Genomic DNA, 15,491 nt, shown 5'->3' with positions numbered 1-15,491 from the left:
CCATGAAATTAAAATGCACATACTCCTTGGAAGGAAAGTTATGACCAACCTAGTTAGTATATTCAAAAGCAGAGACATTACTTTGCCAACAAAGGTCTGTCTAGTCAAGGCTATGGTTTTTCTTGTGGTCATGTATGGATGTGAGAGTTGGACTGTGAAGAAATCTGAGTGCCGAAGAATTGATGCTTTTGAACTGTGGTGTTGGAGAAGACTCTTGAGAGTCCCTTGAACTGCAAGGAGATCCAACCAGTCCATTCTGAAGGAGATCAGTCTTGGGTGTTCTTTGGAAGGAATGATGCTAAAGCTGAAACTCCAGTACTTTGGCCACCTCGTACAAAGAGTTGACTCATTGGAAAAGACTCTGATGCTGGGAGGGATTGGAGGTAGGAAGAGAAGAGGACGACCCAGGATGAGATGGTTGGATGGCATCACTGACTCAATGGACGTGAGTCTGAATGAACTCCGGGAGTTGGTGATGGACAGGGAGGCCTGGCGTGCTGCGATTCATGGGGTCGCAAAGAGTCGAACACGACTGAGAGAGTGAACTGAACTATAAGAAGATGATTATTAGTATGGCTAAATTCCCTAAAAATTTTGAAATACTTTTGGGAAAAGTAATCTAGAAGAATATAGATCCAGATTTCCCTAATTTATTAACCAAACTAATAAACACCTTGGGCATCTCTCAGAATTTCTGAGAGATTTGGGGTATGTCCATTCTTTGAATCTCCTGGTATCTTAATAATGAATAGCTACCAATACCGAGGAATAGCATTGTGATATGCTTTACAGGTTTATCACACACAAAAAAATCTGATTAAATGCAGACTTTTACCACAAATACAAACTTCTGCCTCTACATATAAAAACTTCCTTGGTGATATATGGCCATGGGCTAAATCTGGATCTTGGGGTTGTTTGTGAAGTCCTATGGAGATCCTTAGCTTTCGCTTCCCCCAGGAAGCGTAGGACCCACATTTAGTGTCTGTTCTGTGGTTTAACTTTAGAATATGTTCATAGGCAAGGGGCCCAGTCTGTCTTGCATTCAGCTGTGATAGCAATGAATTTGGAACAAAATACTTATGCTGGAAAGAAGTTGAATCATATCATCTCTTCTACCCAAAAACTGTGAGTGCGTCTGTGCTAAGTCACTTCAGCCATGTCCAACTCTTTGTGACCCCATGGACTGTAGCCCGCCAGGCTCCTCCATCCATGGGATTCTCTAGGCAAGAATACTGGACTGGGTTGCCATTCCCTTCTCCAGGGGATCTTCCCCACCCAGGGATAGAACCCGAGTCTCTTCCGTCCCCTGCATTCTCAGGCAGGTTCTTTACCACTAGCACCACTTGGGAAGCCCCCCAAAATGATGTAGAAATTTTCTTCTGCAGAAGCCCTTGATTCTGCTCCTCTGGAGAACTCGCACCCTAGGTGTGAGCTCTCATCTCAGTTTGTCCCTCTGTCTTCACTATTTGAGTTCTGCTGTCTAACCTAGGCTTCCTTAAACTGTGTGCAGGGACAGATAACTGGTCCTTCACATACAGCAGTTTCCGAAAATCCTCAGGAAGATCTAGCTCTTGAGTATACCTGAGTCTGAAGGAAGGGCCGTGGGAACTTATCATTTCTCTTCTGGTTTCCATCTAAATGACTATTGAGAAAAATATTTGAAGCCATTCCAAGTAGCAAATAATATATTTTAAAATCTGTTTTCTCATAATAGTTATTTTATAAATAAAATTATATTAACATTATTATTAATAATAGGATAAGAACATTTTGACAATATTATTTAACTGATGTTTTAAGAAATAAATTAAAATTTCTTCAGCATAGGGCATTAATGCTGCCAGTTTTCAATTTTGTTTTTTGCGGATTCATGCCATTTATGACCAATCTAGTTTGGAAAGCAAATTAATCATCGTATTTGAGGAGTTGACATTAACAACAGCATTTAGAATAAAAGTAATTTGAGCCTGGAAATTAGAGCATTTAATATTTTATAAAGGGTTTTCAGCAGCCATGATCACCACTGTGTGTGTGTTCAATCACATCCTGAATCTTTGCGACCCCTTAGACTGTCACAGGCTAGCTGTCCACGGACTTTTTTAAGCAAGAAAAATGGAATGGGTTGCCATTCCCTCCTTCAGCGGATATTACTGACCCAGGGATCGAAGCCGTGTCTCCTGCTTTGGCAGGCAGATTCTTTACCACTGAGCTGCCTGGAAGCCCCTTAACTCCACTGAAAAATTTCCACTGTGTTTACAGCGGTCTTAGAAACACACAAGCAACAAACCACAAAAAAGAACCTCATTAGCTCAAAGTCCCTTTGGCCAATCATTTCCTGAGGGGATAGTAGAGTTTCTAAGGACACCATAGAAGCTTTGTTATAAACAATATTAAGTACTGATTTAGAGGTGTTCTGCAGATAAGAGGTTAAGCTAGTTAGAATACTTGAGATTTGTTTTATATAAATGTTTAATTGATTGTATACAATCGATGATCAACGACACATTTATTTCTAGTCTAGGATAAGTTTTAGGGTGTGAACTATGTAATATCAAAACATAGAAAAAGATTTGTTTCTTCTATTTTCAATTTGCCAGAGTTTTAACACAGAGGAAAGTATAGCTGTGCTTGTTTTAGAATGCTTATGCCAAGACAAAATTTAAGTCCTTGCCCCAATGAAGGCAATAGAACTCATATATGGCATTTTAATCTCCTACAAAGAAAGTGTTTAGATATTTTTAGTTGTTCCTTTTTTGTTAACTAGTTCTTTTTTGATAACAAGGAGTTATATACAATTAAAACAATTTTTTCAATGAATAAAGTTAAGGCTAAATGTTTGGACACATTCATAATAATTTTCCTAGAATAAATTTTAAAAGCAAAATTATGCATATTTTAACCAATGAATACAAATGAATAAAGCATGTTCCCTAAGACTTGAGTCATTTTATGTTTCCTCTGGATTGTATGCGATAACTATTTTCTCGGATACGGAGTGTATATTTTTTGAAAGTCTTTATTTTTATCTAGACAATATATAAAAGTAAAAGTGATAGCACTTTGAAATAGATGAGATGTTTTCCCATTATTAATAATGCATTGCACTTTGAGATGTGTTCTAAAGTATGCAATTCACTCATAGGGTGTGCTAATAACTATAAAGAATTTAAATGAAGCTAAAGGGGAGAAAAAAATCACACATTTTAAATAGGTTTTCGTTATATTGTATCCACATTCAAAGAGATAATAGTACCCTTTACTTTGTTTTATGTATACATGAGTATCTTTTAAGGGATTAAATAAGCTCTGCTAAATATTATAAACATGATATATTGAAAAAAAAAACAGATTTGCTGTTTACTTCAGAGCTATGAAAATTAAGAAATTTCATCAGCAGTTATTATCCGGTTCCATAAGAGGGGAATAAGCCAAATATGAGACTATAAATACCGGATTGTGCTAATGGGAAGGGAAGAGCAAAATTAGTGTATTAATTCTCATATGTGCAGCTCTCTTCTAGACCGCATTCTAGTTTTTGTTGTGGTTTACTGTCATAGTATGTACTTGCCTTTAATTATTCAGAGCTCAATGTTGGTAAACTAGAAAATCTTTCTTATGTCCTTAATTTGACATAAATCAGTACTTACCCCACTTTCTATTTCTTATTTCATTGAAATAAGTGTGGGAGTTGTGTGATGTGATATGAAACAGTAAAAAGAACCCAGCAGTTTAGAATCAGAAAGACTTGAGTTTAAAATTTGAACCTGGCATTTATTAACTATGTAAATTTGGTTAGTGTCTGGAGTGGGTTGCCATTTCCTTCTCAGGAGGCTCCAGTATTTTTGCCTGGAGAATCCCATGGACATGGGGTCGCAAAGAGTCGGACACGACTGAGCAACTTCACTTCCACTTTTCAGACTGCTTAGAGGTACCCCGTAGGTCCTTGATTCTCTGCTTATTTCTACTATTTTCCTCTCCTTCATACTCATTAATACTTTCTGTTACTACATCTTTTCATTTACTTATTACTGTATCTAAACTGCTCTTAATCCTTTTCCATTAATTTTTGCTTTAGTCATCAAGCTTTTACCTCTAGAACTCCGTATGGCTCTTTCTACAGATTTTCCATTCATCTCATTATATTGATGCTTTTCTTCAAACACTTGAAGATGATTACAGCAACTGTTTTAACATCTTTGCCTTCAAATTTTATCATCTCTGTTGCTTGTGTAACTGTTTCTGTTGACTGATTTTTCTCTTCGATGTGGATCACATTTCCCTGCTGCTTGGAATACCTCACAAATTTTTGCTGGATGCGGAAAAGTTTGAATGTTTCATTATTGAATGTACAGATTTTGTTGTCTTTTTTAAAAGAAAGCTGGGTTATTTTTTTATAGGTGGGTAATTTAGTTCAGTTTAGCTTGATCCATTCAGGACTTCTTTTTAAGTTTTGTTTAGATGGATACGGAGCTTCCCCAGTGGCTCAGTGGTAAAGAATCTGCCTGCAATGCAGGAGACACAGGAGATGTGGCTTTGATCCCTGGGTGAAGAAGATTCCCTGGAGGAGGACATGGCAACTCATTTTAGCATTCTTGCCTGGAGAATCCCATGGGTAAAGGACACTGGCTGGTTACAGTCAATACGATTGTGAAGAGTTGGACATGACTGAAGCAACTGACCACAGGCACACACATAAATGGATATCGGGTTTTCTTTGTTCTAGAATAATTTAGTCCCACCACTAGGGTATTGTCCTTCTGGATCATTACTAAATAGCTCAAGGATCTACACTCTAGGTAACTGAAACTCAAACATCTCCAAGTTTTGAGTGAGCTTTGGATGATTTAACTCATGCTTCTGCAGCTTCTATTTTTCAGCCTTTGCAGATTTCGTGGGTTTTCAGTAGCTCTTTCTTCTCTGGAACTCTGCCCTGTAACTTCCAGCTGCCTCAGTCACTAAACTCTGATTTTTGGTATCTTGAATTAGCAAACTGATTACCTTGCTTGGTATTCCCCTTTATACTCCAATGTTCCGAATGTCCCTCTGAAAAGAAGCTGGTCAATTATAGGACTTAAATCTATTGTATTATTTTTCTCAGAGATCACATTTTGATGTTGCCTATAGTCCAATGTCTGAAAATCCCTTAATATGTATTTGTCTAGTTTTCTAGTTGTTCATTGTAGGAAAGTAATTAAGTTATTGTTACTCTATCATGGCCACAAGTGGACATCTTAAGGTGAAGAAAAATGAATGAATGAGAGATCTTTGCTCTCGTTGTTGTTGTTCAGTTGCTTGGTTGTGGCTGACTCTTTGTGACCCCATGGGCTGCAACACACCAGACGTCCGTGCCCTTTACTGTCTCCTGGAGTTTGTTCAAACTCATGTCCATTGAGTCGATGATGCCATCCAACCATCTCATCTTCTGTTATCCCCTTTTCCTCCTGCCCTCAATCGTTCCCAGCATCAGGGTCTTTTCCAATGAGTCAGCTCTTTGCATCAGGTGGCCAAAGTATTGGAGTTTCAGCTTTAGCATCAGTATCCTTTCAATGAATATTCAGGATTGATTTCCCTTAAGATTGACTAGTTTGATCTCCTTGCAGTCCAAGTGACTCTCAAGAGTCTTCTCCAGCACAATTGGAAAACATTGATTCTTCAGTGCTCAGCCTTCTTTAAGGTCCAGCTCTCACATCCATGCATGACTACTGGAAAAACCATAGCTTTGACTATATGGAACTTTGTTAGCAAAGTGATGTCTTTGCTTTTTAATATGCTGTCTAGGTTTGTCATAGCTTTTCTTCCAAAGAGCAGACATCTTTTAATTTCATGGCTGCAGTCACTGTCCACAGTGATTTTGAAGACCAAGAAAATAGTCTCACTGTTTTCATTCCTCCCCCTTCATTTGCCATGAAGTGATGGGGCTGGATGCCATGATCTTAGTTTTTTGAATGTTCAGTTTTACTCAGTTTTATAGCTTTTTCACTCTCCTCTTTCACTTTCATCAAGAGGGTCTTTAGTTCCTCTCCACTTTCTGCCATTAAAGTGGTATCATCTATGTGCACATCTGAGGTAATTGATATTTCTCCTGGAAAACTTGATTCCAGCTTGTGATTCATCCAGTCCACCATTTCGTGTGATGTGCTCTGCATATAAGTTAAATAAGCAGAGTGACAATATACAGCCTTGATGGATTCCTTTCCCAATTTTGAACCAGTCCATTGTTTCATGTCTGGTTCTGCTGCTTCTTGACCTGCATACAGGTTTCTCAGGAGGTAGGTAAGATGGTCTGGTATTCTCATCTCTTTAAGAACCTTCCACAGTTTGTTCTAACCCACACAGTCAAAGGCTCTAACATAGTCAATGAAACAGAAATAGATGCTTTTCTGGAAATCACTTGCTTCTTCTATGGTCCAGCGTATGTTGGCAATTTGATCTCTGGTTCTTCTGCCTTTTCTAAATCCAGCTTGTACATCTGGAAGTTTTTGGTTCACGTACTGTTGAAACCTAGCTTGAAAGATTTTGAGTATTAACTTGCTAGCATGTGAAATGGAGCTCACATTCTATTGACAGGAAATGGAAAAGGAAAAACACATAAGCAAGCAGAGGAACAAATAAAATTAAAGTAAGAATAAGAATCATAACATAAAATAGAGTAGGATTTCAAAGTGATTTCTCTAGAAGGTAAATACTGGTTGAAGAAGTGAAAATTAAGATGAAATGTGAATGACAAGAGGTTAAGCATGTGAAGTTAAGTGCAGGAAAAGCTAGTGCAAAGGCCCTAAGCAAAGTGTGTTCTATAACAACCATCTTTCTCCCCAAGCAAAAGGAGGAAGAGAAAGTAAAAATTTAGCATGACTGGGTGGAGCACTGTAGGATATTTGGTGAGAGCAGGGACAAGATCATATGAGGCTTTGAAATCTATCACTGAAAATCCTTTGGAGAGTTGGACAGTTGGGCAGTTTAGAAAACACTCTATTTTTTTTAATATGTTAGTGTGGAGCTTTGACTTTTCCATATGTGATTTATGGATATCATTGTCTTCCTATGGCTGCACTGTCTTGGGTTATTAATCTACAACTGATTTTGGATGTCTGGAAACTCTGTGACCCAATGAACACAGTTATATGTCTTTCCCAGTCACTTCTTGGCTCATTTGCACCTGCCGAAAGATGGTATGCATTGGACAGCCATGCACCTTGCTGATAGTTACTATCCTAATCATCTTTCCCACTGGATTAAAAGATTTGTGATAAGTGATTCAAAGTTCTTTAGCCTATAATCAAAGCCTATACTACTCTTGTAGTATAATGAGTGCATACCCGGCTAGTTTCTATGCATATTACAAAGGCACATTTACAATTCTAAGCTTCTAAGGGATGGGGCAGGTTAGCTCTAACTACCCTAAATATTGCTGCTGTAATGGCAAGCATGAAGATGCTTATTACACTGTTGTTGCTGATGAAAAGCAGAAATGGTCAGAATCCCAACAAGTGTAACACCAGCTGTGAGTGATTCTATGTTAAGAAAGTGTTTTTTTTTTCCCCCAGAACAACTATGAATGGAGAAAATGGAACATATTTTTGTGTCCATCTGTTTGTGGCACAGTTTAGAAAAATATTTTAAAGTGATTTGAGGACTAATTTTTGGGACTCCTCCACAGTTTCAAGTATTTCATAATTTGGCAGCCATTTAGAACAGTTTGGATGCAATTGGCTTAAATAGCTCATTTATATTGGTTCCAGAATATTCAAATACCATTCCAAAGGGCAACATTCTATTCCTGCATGCACACTTCATAACCTCTGTTGTTAATGCAAAGAATCAAATGCCTACACACCGACAGACCCATATGAGCTATTTGCATTATCATCCTCTGGAGTCTGTGGTAATTTTTCTTCCTTTTGGGTGACAATTTTCAGCTTATCAAGAGATAACTTTGTATTGATGATGTGAACAATTAAAGCGATAAGTGAAATTTGAATATTTGAAGGGAATGTCAGCTTCTAGATAAACCATTAGCTAGGCTTTCATAAAATCTCTGGTCCATGAATATCATGCAAGATTGGACAGAAATCCTAAAAATCGAATCTCTCATCTTCAGCTGCCAAAGGTAAATATTGCCTTAAGAAAATGTTTTTAAAGTTTTATAAGGGCAATAATGTTTCTAAGAGAATTTCAGTCTCCTCTTAAGTATTTCAGCACAAGTGTAAAGTTCATAGTCTGGCTCTGTTTCAAGATTTCTCGTTTGTAAAACTTTATTCTTCTTTATTCTTTACACAGAAAGAACAAAAGTGCTTTCAAAAGATCTATCTGTGAAGGATCCAAAAATATATTTGAGAGGATTTTTATTTAGTGATTACCACTCACAGCTGTGATTTGGCAACTGTTTCTCGTTTCCAAATATTTCATCACCTTTTTCTGGTTATGCAAAGTAAGTTAGAAAGAGATCATATTTGTGAAATTTGCTGTCTTCTTTAGTGTTAAGAGGGACTTCATGTGAGAATAACTGGGTGAGGCTCTAGATACAGATTTATCCAAGAAACTAAAAGTAGTCAAAGAATATTTGTTGAATTCCCATCACAAGTTAGGCATGATGAACAAGACAATATTCCTGCCTTCAAGTAGTTTTATTATGTATTGAGAAATTGAAGCCTGTAAAAGGAAAATCCAGTACAGTCAAGCGTGTGTGTATCTGTGTGTGGTGCGGTCAGAGGCAAGGCTTTCTGAGGGAAGCGTTTCTAAGCCGAGATCTGAATCATACCTGGGTGTTGCCTAACAGATGAGTGGGAAGCTGAAGGGAAGCGTGTCTCAGTAAAGAGGGCAGTGCGTGCGACAGTCTGGGGTGGAGAGAACGCGGTCCCTTCTGAGAATCGAGAGTAGTTCAGAGCAGTTCAAAGGTAGTGGTTCAAAATACAGGATCAGTTGTATATTGTGAAGACTGGTGTTTTAGTCAGCTCAGCCTGCGACAACAAAATAGGATAGACTGTGTAGCTTCAACAGCAACATTTGTTTCTCACAGTTCTGGAGGCTGGAAGTCAATGTGTTCACCCTAATAACCTCATTTAAATCTAAGAGCTTTCTAAAGGCCCTACCTCCTACAATACCACATTAGTGGTTAGAGTCTATGAATTTTGGGAAGGGACACAAAAATATCGAGGATATCAAAGCATTAAATCATTGTTATATTATTATTTGTTATTAATTTGTCAATTGTATATAGGACCTTATTGCTAAGTGCTCAATAAAAATCTTTGAGTGGAATAAGAAATCTGTAAAACAATCTGTTCCCAGTTGTTCTCCCCAGAAACTTTGGAACTAGAATTTTAGATGTTCTTATTTTTGTTGTTGTTGTTCTTCTTAAAGTCATTTCCTGGGGCTTCCCCAGTGGCTCAGAGGTAAGGAATCTGCCTGCAATGCAGGAATCTCAGGAGATGTGAGTTGGATCAAAGATCCCCTGGAGGAGGGCATGGCAACCCCTCCAGCCTTCTTGCCTGGAGACTCCCATGGACAGAGGAGTCTGGCAGGCTACAGTCTGTAGGGTCTCAAAGAGTCAGACATGACTGAAGTGACTGAGCACACAAGCAAAGTAATTTCTTAGTATTTTCTCTGGTTTAGTGAGTAAGGAATAATATTCAAGTTTTGAATGGAAAAGAATATGCAAACTCTGGAGAGGAATGTTTTCCTGAACCAGTGCTCTGCATAATAGGTGTAAGTGAGAGTCAGGAACAAACCACCTTGATCAAATATAGACAATCATACCCAGCTCTCCTTTCCTTCTTCCCTTTAACCTCAATTTTCTTCAATAGTAAGAAAAGGTACATTGAAATGTAACTAGGCAGGAAAACATAGTTTAGATCTGCTTATGTGGAAAATAACAAGGTTAGAGATTTTATCAGTCAAACAGGAGACAGTAACCACACGATTATTTGAACTGAGAAGTTTTAATATATGAATTATTAACTATAACACAAGATTGATTATTAAGATTTGAGAGAATGCTACAGAATATCCAATGAGTCCATCCTAAAGGAAATCAGTCCTGGTTGTTCATTGGAATGTCTGATGTTGAAGCTGAAACTCCAATACTTTCACCATCCCTGGGTTGGGAAGATTTATAGGAACCCTAAAAGATAAGCAGTATTATTAGCCCTCTTTTGCTAAAGGAGAAACTGAGGCACCAAGAAGTTAGGTAAACTGCCCAAGAACACGTGGTTACTAAGTAGCACAACTTAATATTAGAATAGTGGCAGTAGGAGTTCTATGATTCGTGTTTTTATTAACACCATAGGCTTCACCGACATTTACAGAACTTCCTCCGTCTTGTTTACAAGAGTGGACTGAATTGAATATTGGATATTTAACCACCCCCTTTTGAAAAATACTCACTATATGCCAGGAGCAGGGCCAAGTGCATTGTCTGACTGTAGGAGGCACGATTCACATGGAATTCTCTACGGATGCCACCCTTGGAGTTTTGTGACATCGTTACCCTGAGAGGCACCTTCTAATAACTCATGGAGAAAATTAAGATTGGTAATTTGCCCAAGATTGTATACAGTATTTGTAAGCAGTAGGATTGGAAACTGAACATTATCTACCTGACATCCAAAGTGATACCCTTAACCGCTATACTTAACTTCCTCCATAGCAAAGAGAAAAATTTGTCTTTTAGGTTGTCGATGACGTTGAAGAAAAAAACAGTAGCACCATCTTTGCTGAGTTTCCCTTACAATGACCACATGGATTTTCTGAAGCTGTTTTCCTATCCACTACTCCCTCTGAACTTGCTTTATCTACTCCATTCTTATGCTTCAATCATAAGAAAAGATATCGGAAGGACTCATCTGGGTAATACAGATGTTCAGTTTAAAATATGGATTCTGGTTCATTCAGACAATTGGCTTTTCAGGCCGCACTTCTCAGATAGTGTGAGAGATGTAATGACAAACTTCACTTAGAATTTAAAGCAATTTATATAGATATTTCCCCCTGATCTGGTTCAGCTCTGATAGCCTCTGCCCTGGTTGGGGTTAACTCTTCTTCGGGTTACATGTGGATGACTCATAATTCTAGAAATCGATGGAAATTTGTTAAGTGCCTGAGCAGCCTTTTGAACTCCCCCTTCAACCTTTGAAGGGATTACTCTTCTGGGGGGAAATGAGCAGATGGTGCCTAAAGCAGCTGGTCAAATTTCTCTAGCAGTGCTATTGCTTGAATCTGTCATGGGCTGGAGCATCTGTCAGGAGGAAGAATTACGCTTCTGTGCTTCTCTCCTCAGACGATTAATCACATCTCTCCTCCATTTCTCACTGCTCAGTGTGCTGTCTTTTTTTTTTAAAACCTAGTGCTGGAAGATTTCAGGGACTCTCTGACATAATTCAAAAAAAGATACTACAACAATAACATTGAGAGTCCTGTGAGACAGAGAGAGACTGTGCTAGAAGAGAGGCTGACGGTTGTTCCGTTATTTCTGACAAGATTATTTAGAGCTAGGCACTTCATCTCAAGGGTATTATGACCTATGATGACATCTTAGTAAAGGGGAAAAAAAAGAAACCCTCATATGCTATGAAAACTTCGCAACATCATTCTCCTCCATCATTCTGACTCATTTCCAGTCTACATCCAGATGTATACACAGTGAAGGAAAGCCACCATTCACTCTTTGCTCTGTGTTGTTATTACTACACGAGGGGCCTGTGTCAGAGGTCAGGTGCCCCAATACAACAGTATTCGTGATATTGTCTACGTCAATTAAGACAGTGATGTTAAATGCCCATGACTATGCCTTGACCACGATAACTGGGGAAAGGACACAAGACGTGCTTGACGTTGGAACAGTCACGGCCTGAACAGCGAAACCGTTGGCCATGGATGTAGACATAGTCTGTTCAAGTCAGATATTGCAGGGCTCTCCAAGGATAGAATGAATAACTCCACTCCGCACGTTGAAAATCAGGCTATGTTTTGTATCCTAGGCGTCCAGCATTTCTTGTGCTTTCCAGATACTATCTCAATGGCCCCAAGCTCTTTAGCCAAAGTCATAAATTTTAAATGTTTCTGCACAGCACTGGAGCGGTCTGGCTGAGGCTGTAAATGGGTTAAGCTAAGCCGACAGGCTGTTCCCGTACATTTGAATTAGAAACTCAAGAGCTGTCCCTGGGAATAGGGCAAGGCAGATGATACAGTTTAATTTTTCTTTTTCTCTTCGACAAATCCTGTGTTTATTGTTGTCACTGTTATTGTTTTGTTTGTCTATATTTTTAGAAGGATTTTATATTCTTGAACTCATCCTGGAATAGAGAGCATATGTATGACAAAAGGAAATAACATAAACTGGCCAGGGAAAGTGTGGAAAGAAAATCAAAATAGAGTTGATGTTGCTAAGAGAACTCTTTAAAATGGAGTCAGGAGGCCGCTGAGTAGGTGTGACTTATGAAATCTGATCCTTTGACTACTTAATGTCCTAATGGAGACATCCAGAAAATCTGCCAGAAACTCAAGATACTTATTGGAACCTTACCCTAAAACAACCTGTGACAACTATCCCTTGAGAAATGTTTCCTTTTTATGTCAGAGTACAGCTTTGTGGCTTTTGCCTTTGTAAGTCCCTGACTCTTTCTCTTCCCTGGAACATGCTTTTTGTCTTACCCTAATGTGTATCTCCTGAACTTCAGTTCTTAAGACTACAAATAAACTGCTTTATTTGCAACTCTGCATTATTTTGGTTGACAGTATCTAATATAGCATGCTATGTTAGAAAGCAAAAGGACTTGTTTCCTATTCCTCTGTTCCTTGGAGGCTTTACCAAAATGATATATAACTATATCCTCTTCTCCATAAACAATGGAGGCTCTAGATTTCTGTACAAAAAGGGCTTAGGGGCACAAACTAGGTGGAATTACTGGGAGGAGGAGGCTAGAGATTTTGCCTTGAAGTTCTACTAGCTCAGTGTGGTTTACTTATATTTTGTATTACAGACAAATGCAGCAAAAATTACGAGTCTTTTATTATGTGTGAGATTAAGGAAATGTCCATTGTTTATATCAAGTAATATTATTAATATAATGATTATAACCATTGTTTTATCTGGAATGACTTTCAGGGATGGTAGATCTAGGAGAGCGAAAGTTTCCCGAGGTCCCCCTCTTTGTTTCTAATTCTTTTCATGAGATCACCCATATCGTTCTCACTCCCATCCCAAAGTCGTCACCTCTACCCCGTGCTTCCACGGCACTTAATACACTTTTCTGTTGTAGCTCTTATCCCTTAGGGTTGTAATTATTAGTTTATACCTTCCACTAGAATATTTTCTCTTCAAGGGCAGGAGCCTTATCCTATTCAGTTTTACATTCATGGCACACACGTGTGTGTGTGTGTGTGTGTGTGTGTGTGCGCATGTCTGTGTGCGCGCACGTGTGCTAAGTCGCTTCAGTCACGTCTACCTCTTTGGGACCCTAGGGATCATGGCCCTTCAGGCTCCTCTGTCCTGTGAACCTCGAGAATATTGGAGAATACCGGAGTGGGTTACCATGCCCTCCTCCAGGGGATCTTCCCGACCCAGGGATGGAACCTGGGTCTCCTGCATTGGCAGGCGGGTTCTGTACCACTAGCGCCACCTGGGAAGACTCAGGCACATTGACTATGCTCCATGTCAATATTGATTGAATCAGATATAGAAAATGAATGAAAGTTTGGATCAGTCTCTGGGATGACAGTGTCCAGAGCTCTGCTTACCCCTTGCTCATTGAAGCCGATAAAACTTAAAAAAAAAAGAAAGAAAAACCAACCATTCAGAGCTTCTGGAAATGGTCCTAAGGACAAATAGCAAATGAAACATCTACTTAAGATCTATCAACATTCAGTAAAAAAAAGGTGAGAGTTTGTGATATTTGAACCAAGACTGCTTCCTCTTTTCGTCTCTCATCAAGATGAAGAGTCTACTCCAGACTCCTGAGCCCAAGAAGTAGGACCAATTCTTATCCCAGCTTCTAATTCAAGGGCTTTTTTCCCTGGAGGAGAAACTTATCCTGCCTCTGGTGACCTGTTGCTGAGGCTAAACTCCAGGTGGTTGCTAATGAGAGGTGGAACTCATTTTCCACCCAGCTCCTGCTTACGAAATGGAGGTTCTACGTTGAGTACAAAACATTGAAAATACTGGGATCCTGATCATCCTTGCCCTAGCTCATCAAGCAGTGGTTCCATGCAAGGAGAGGTGAGCTGAGAGCTCCTTGACTCCTGCCCACCCACCGGCTCCATACCGAGGTGGGGTATGGAGCTTCTACAGTGGGGTAGTCATGCCGAGAGATGCTTGCCTCCCTGGTCAAGCTTCAAGGTGGTAACAGGGACTGTTATACCCCCAGCTCCAGAGCCCTGGCTAAGAGAGCTTGCCTGGGAGAGAATCAGGCCACAAAACATACAGCTTTTAATTGTCTTTCCAAGGGAATTGACTTCATTTGCAACAGCATAAAGAAGTTCAAGCCTAAAAGCACTGTAAAGAGATTTTCAGTTCAGTTCAATTCAGCTGCTCAGTCGTGTCTGACTCTTTGAGACCCCATGGACTGCAGCACGCCAGGGCTCCCTGTCTGTCACCAACTCCCAGAGCTTGATCAAACTCATGTCCATTGAGTCGGTGATGCCATCCAAAGATCCAAAGAGATCTTGGATCCAAAGAGATCTTGGTGAAAGGCAATTGGGAGGTGATTCTTGGATTTAATGACAGTATAGCCTAGACTATTGGCTGACAAGTTTGTAGGAGAGAACTAGAGAATAAAATGGCTGGGAGAAGGCTTCCAGGGTTAGAATAAATATCAAACACTGATCAGAGAATTTGTTTCTTCAAAGGAGGCAACGTTTAACTGGATTAGTTTGTAGAACAACAGAGCAATCAGCTGGCAATTAATGGAATTTAACAGCTGGTTGTGGTCAGTGAAAGACAGGAAGAGAGCCATACACATACTGTCATCCCAGAGAGACTGTGGGCATACCTGAAGTGGTGCCTTCCTGCAAAACAACCACAAAATTTTAACATTGAATCTGTGTGTGTGTGAGTGGGTGGGTGGGTCGGGGGCGATGGTCTGTATGCATGGGGAATAGACCATATTAAAATAATCTAGCCAGTTACAGAACAAATTTAAAAATGACAATAAGAAGCCCTGAAATAGAGGCAATCAGTACCCAGAGTTTCTACACTATATAACGTAAAATTTTCAATTTCTTAAAAAACTTTACAAGGCGTGCAAAGAAACCAGATAAGAGCAAATAAAAAACAAGCAACAAAAACTCTGAGACTGACCAGATATGATTTCATATCTACTTTTTAGTGCCCAAATGTTCATTTGCTCTTATTATCATTTTTACCTCTCTACTGATAGTTTCTGTTTGATGAGCATTGCCATCATGCCTTCCTTTACTTCTTTAATTATGCTTTCTGTTGGCTCTGTGACCATATTTCTAATGACTCCTTTGAAGCCTTTTATGTGAAATCTGAT

The sequence above is a fragment of the Budorcas taxicolor genome, chromosome 7 (assembly GCF_023091745.1).
Source record: "Budorcas taxicolor isolate Tak-1 chromosome 7, Takin1.1, whole genome shotgun sequence".
NCBI lineage: Eukaryota > Metazoa > Chordata > Mammalia > Artiodactyla > Bovidae > Budorcas > Budorcas taxicolor.
Note: the sequence above shows the minus strand (reverse complement) of the source record.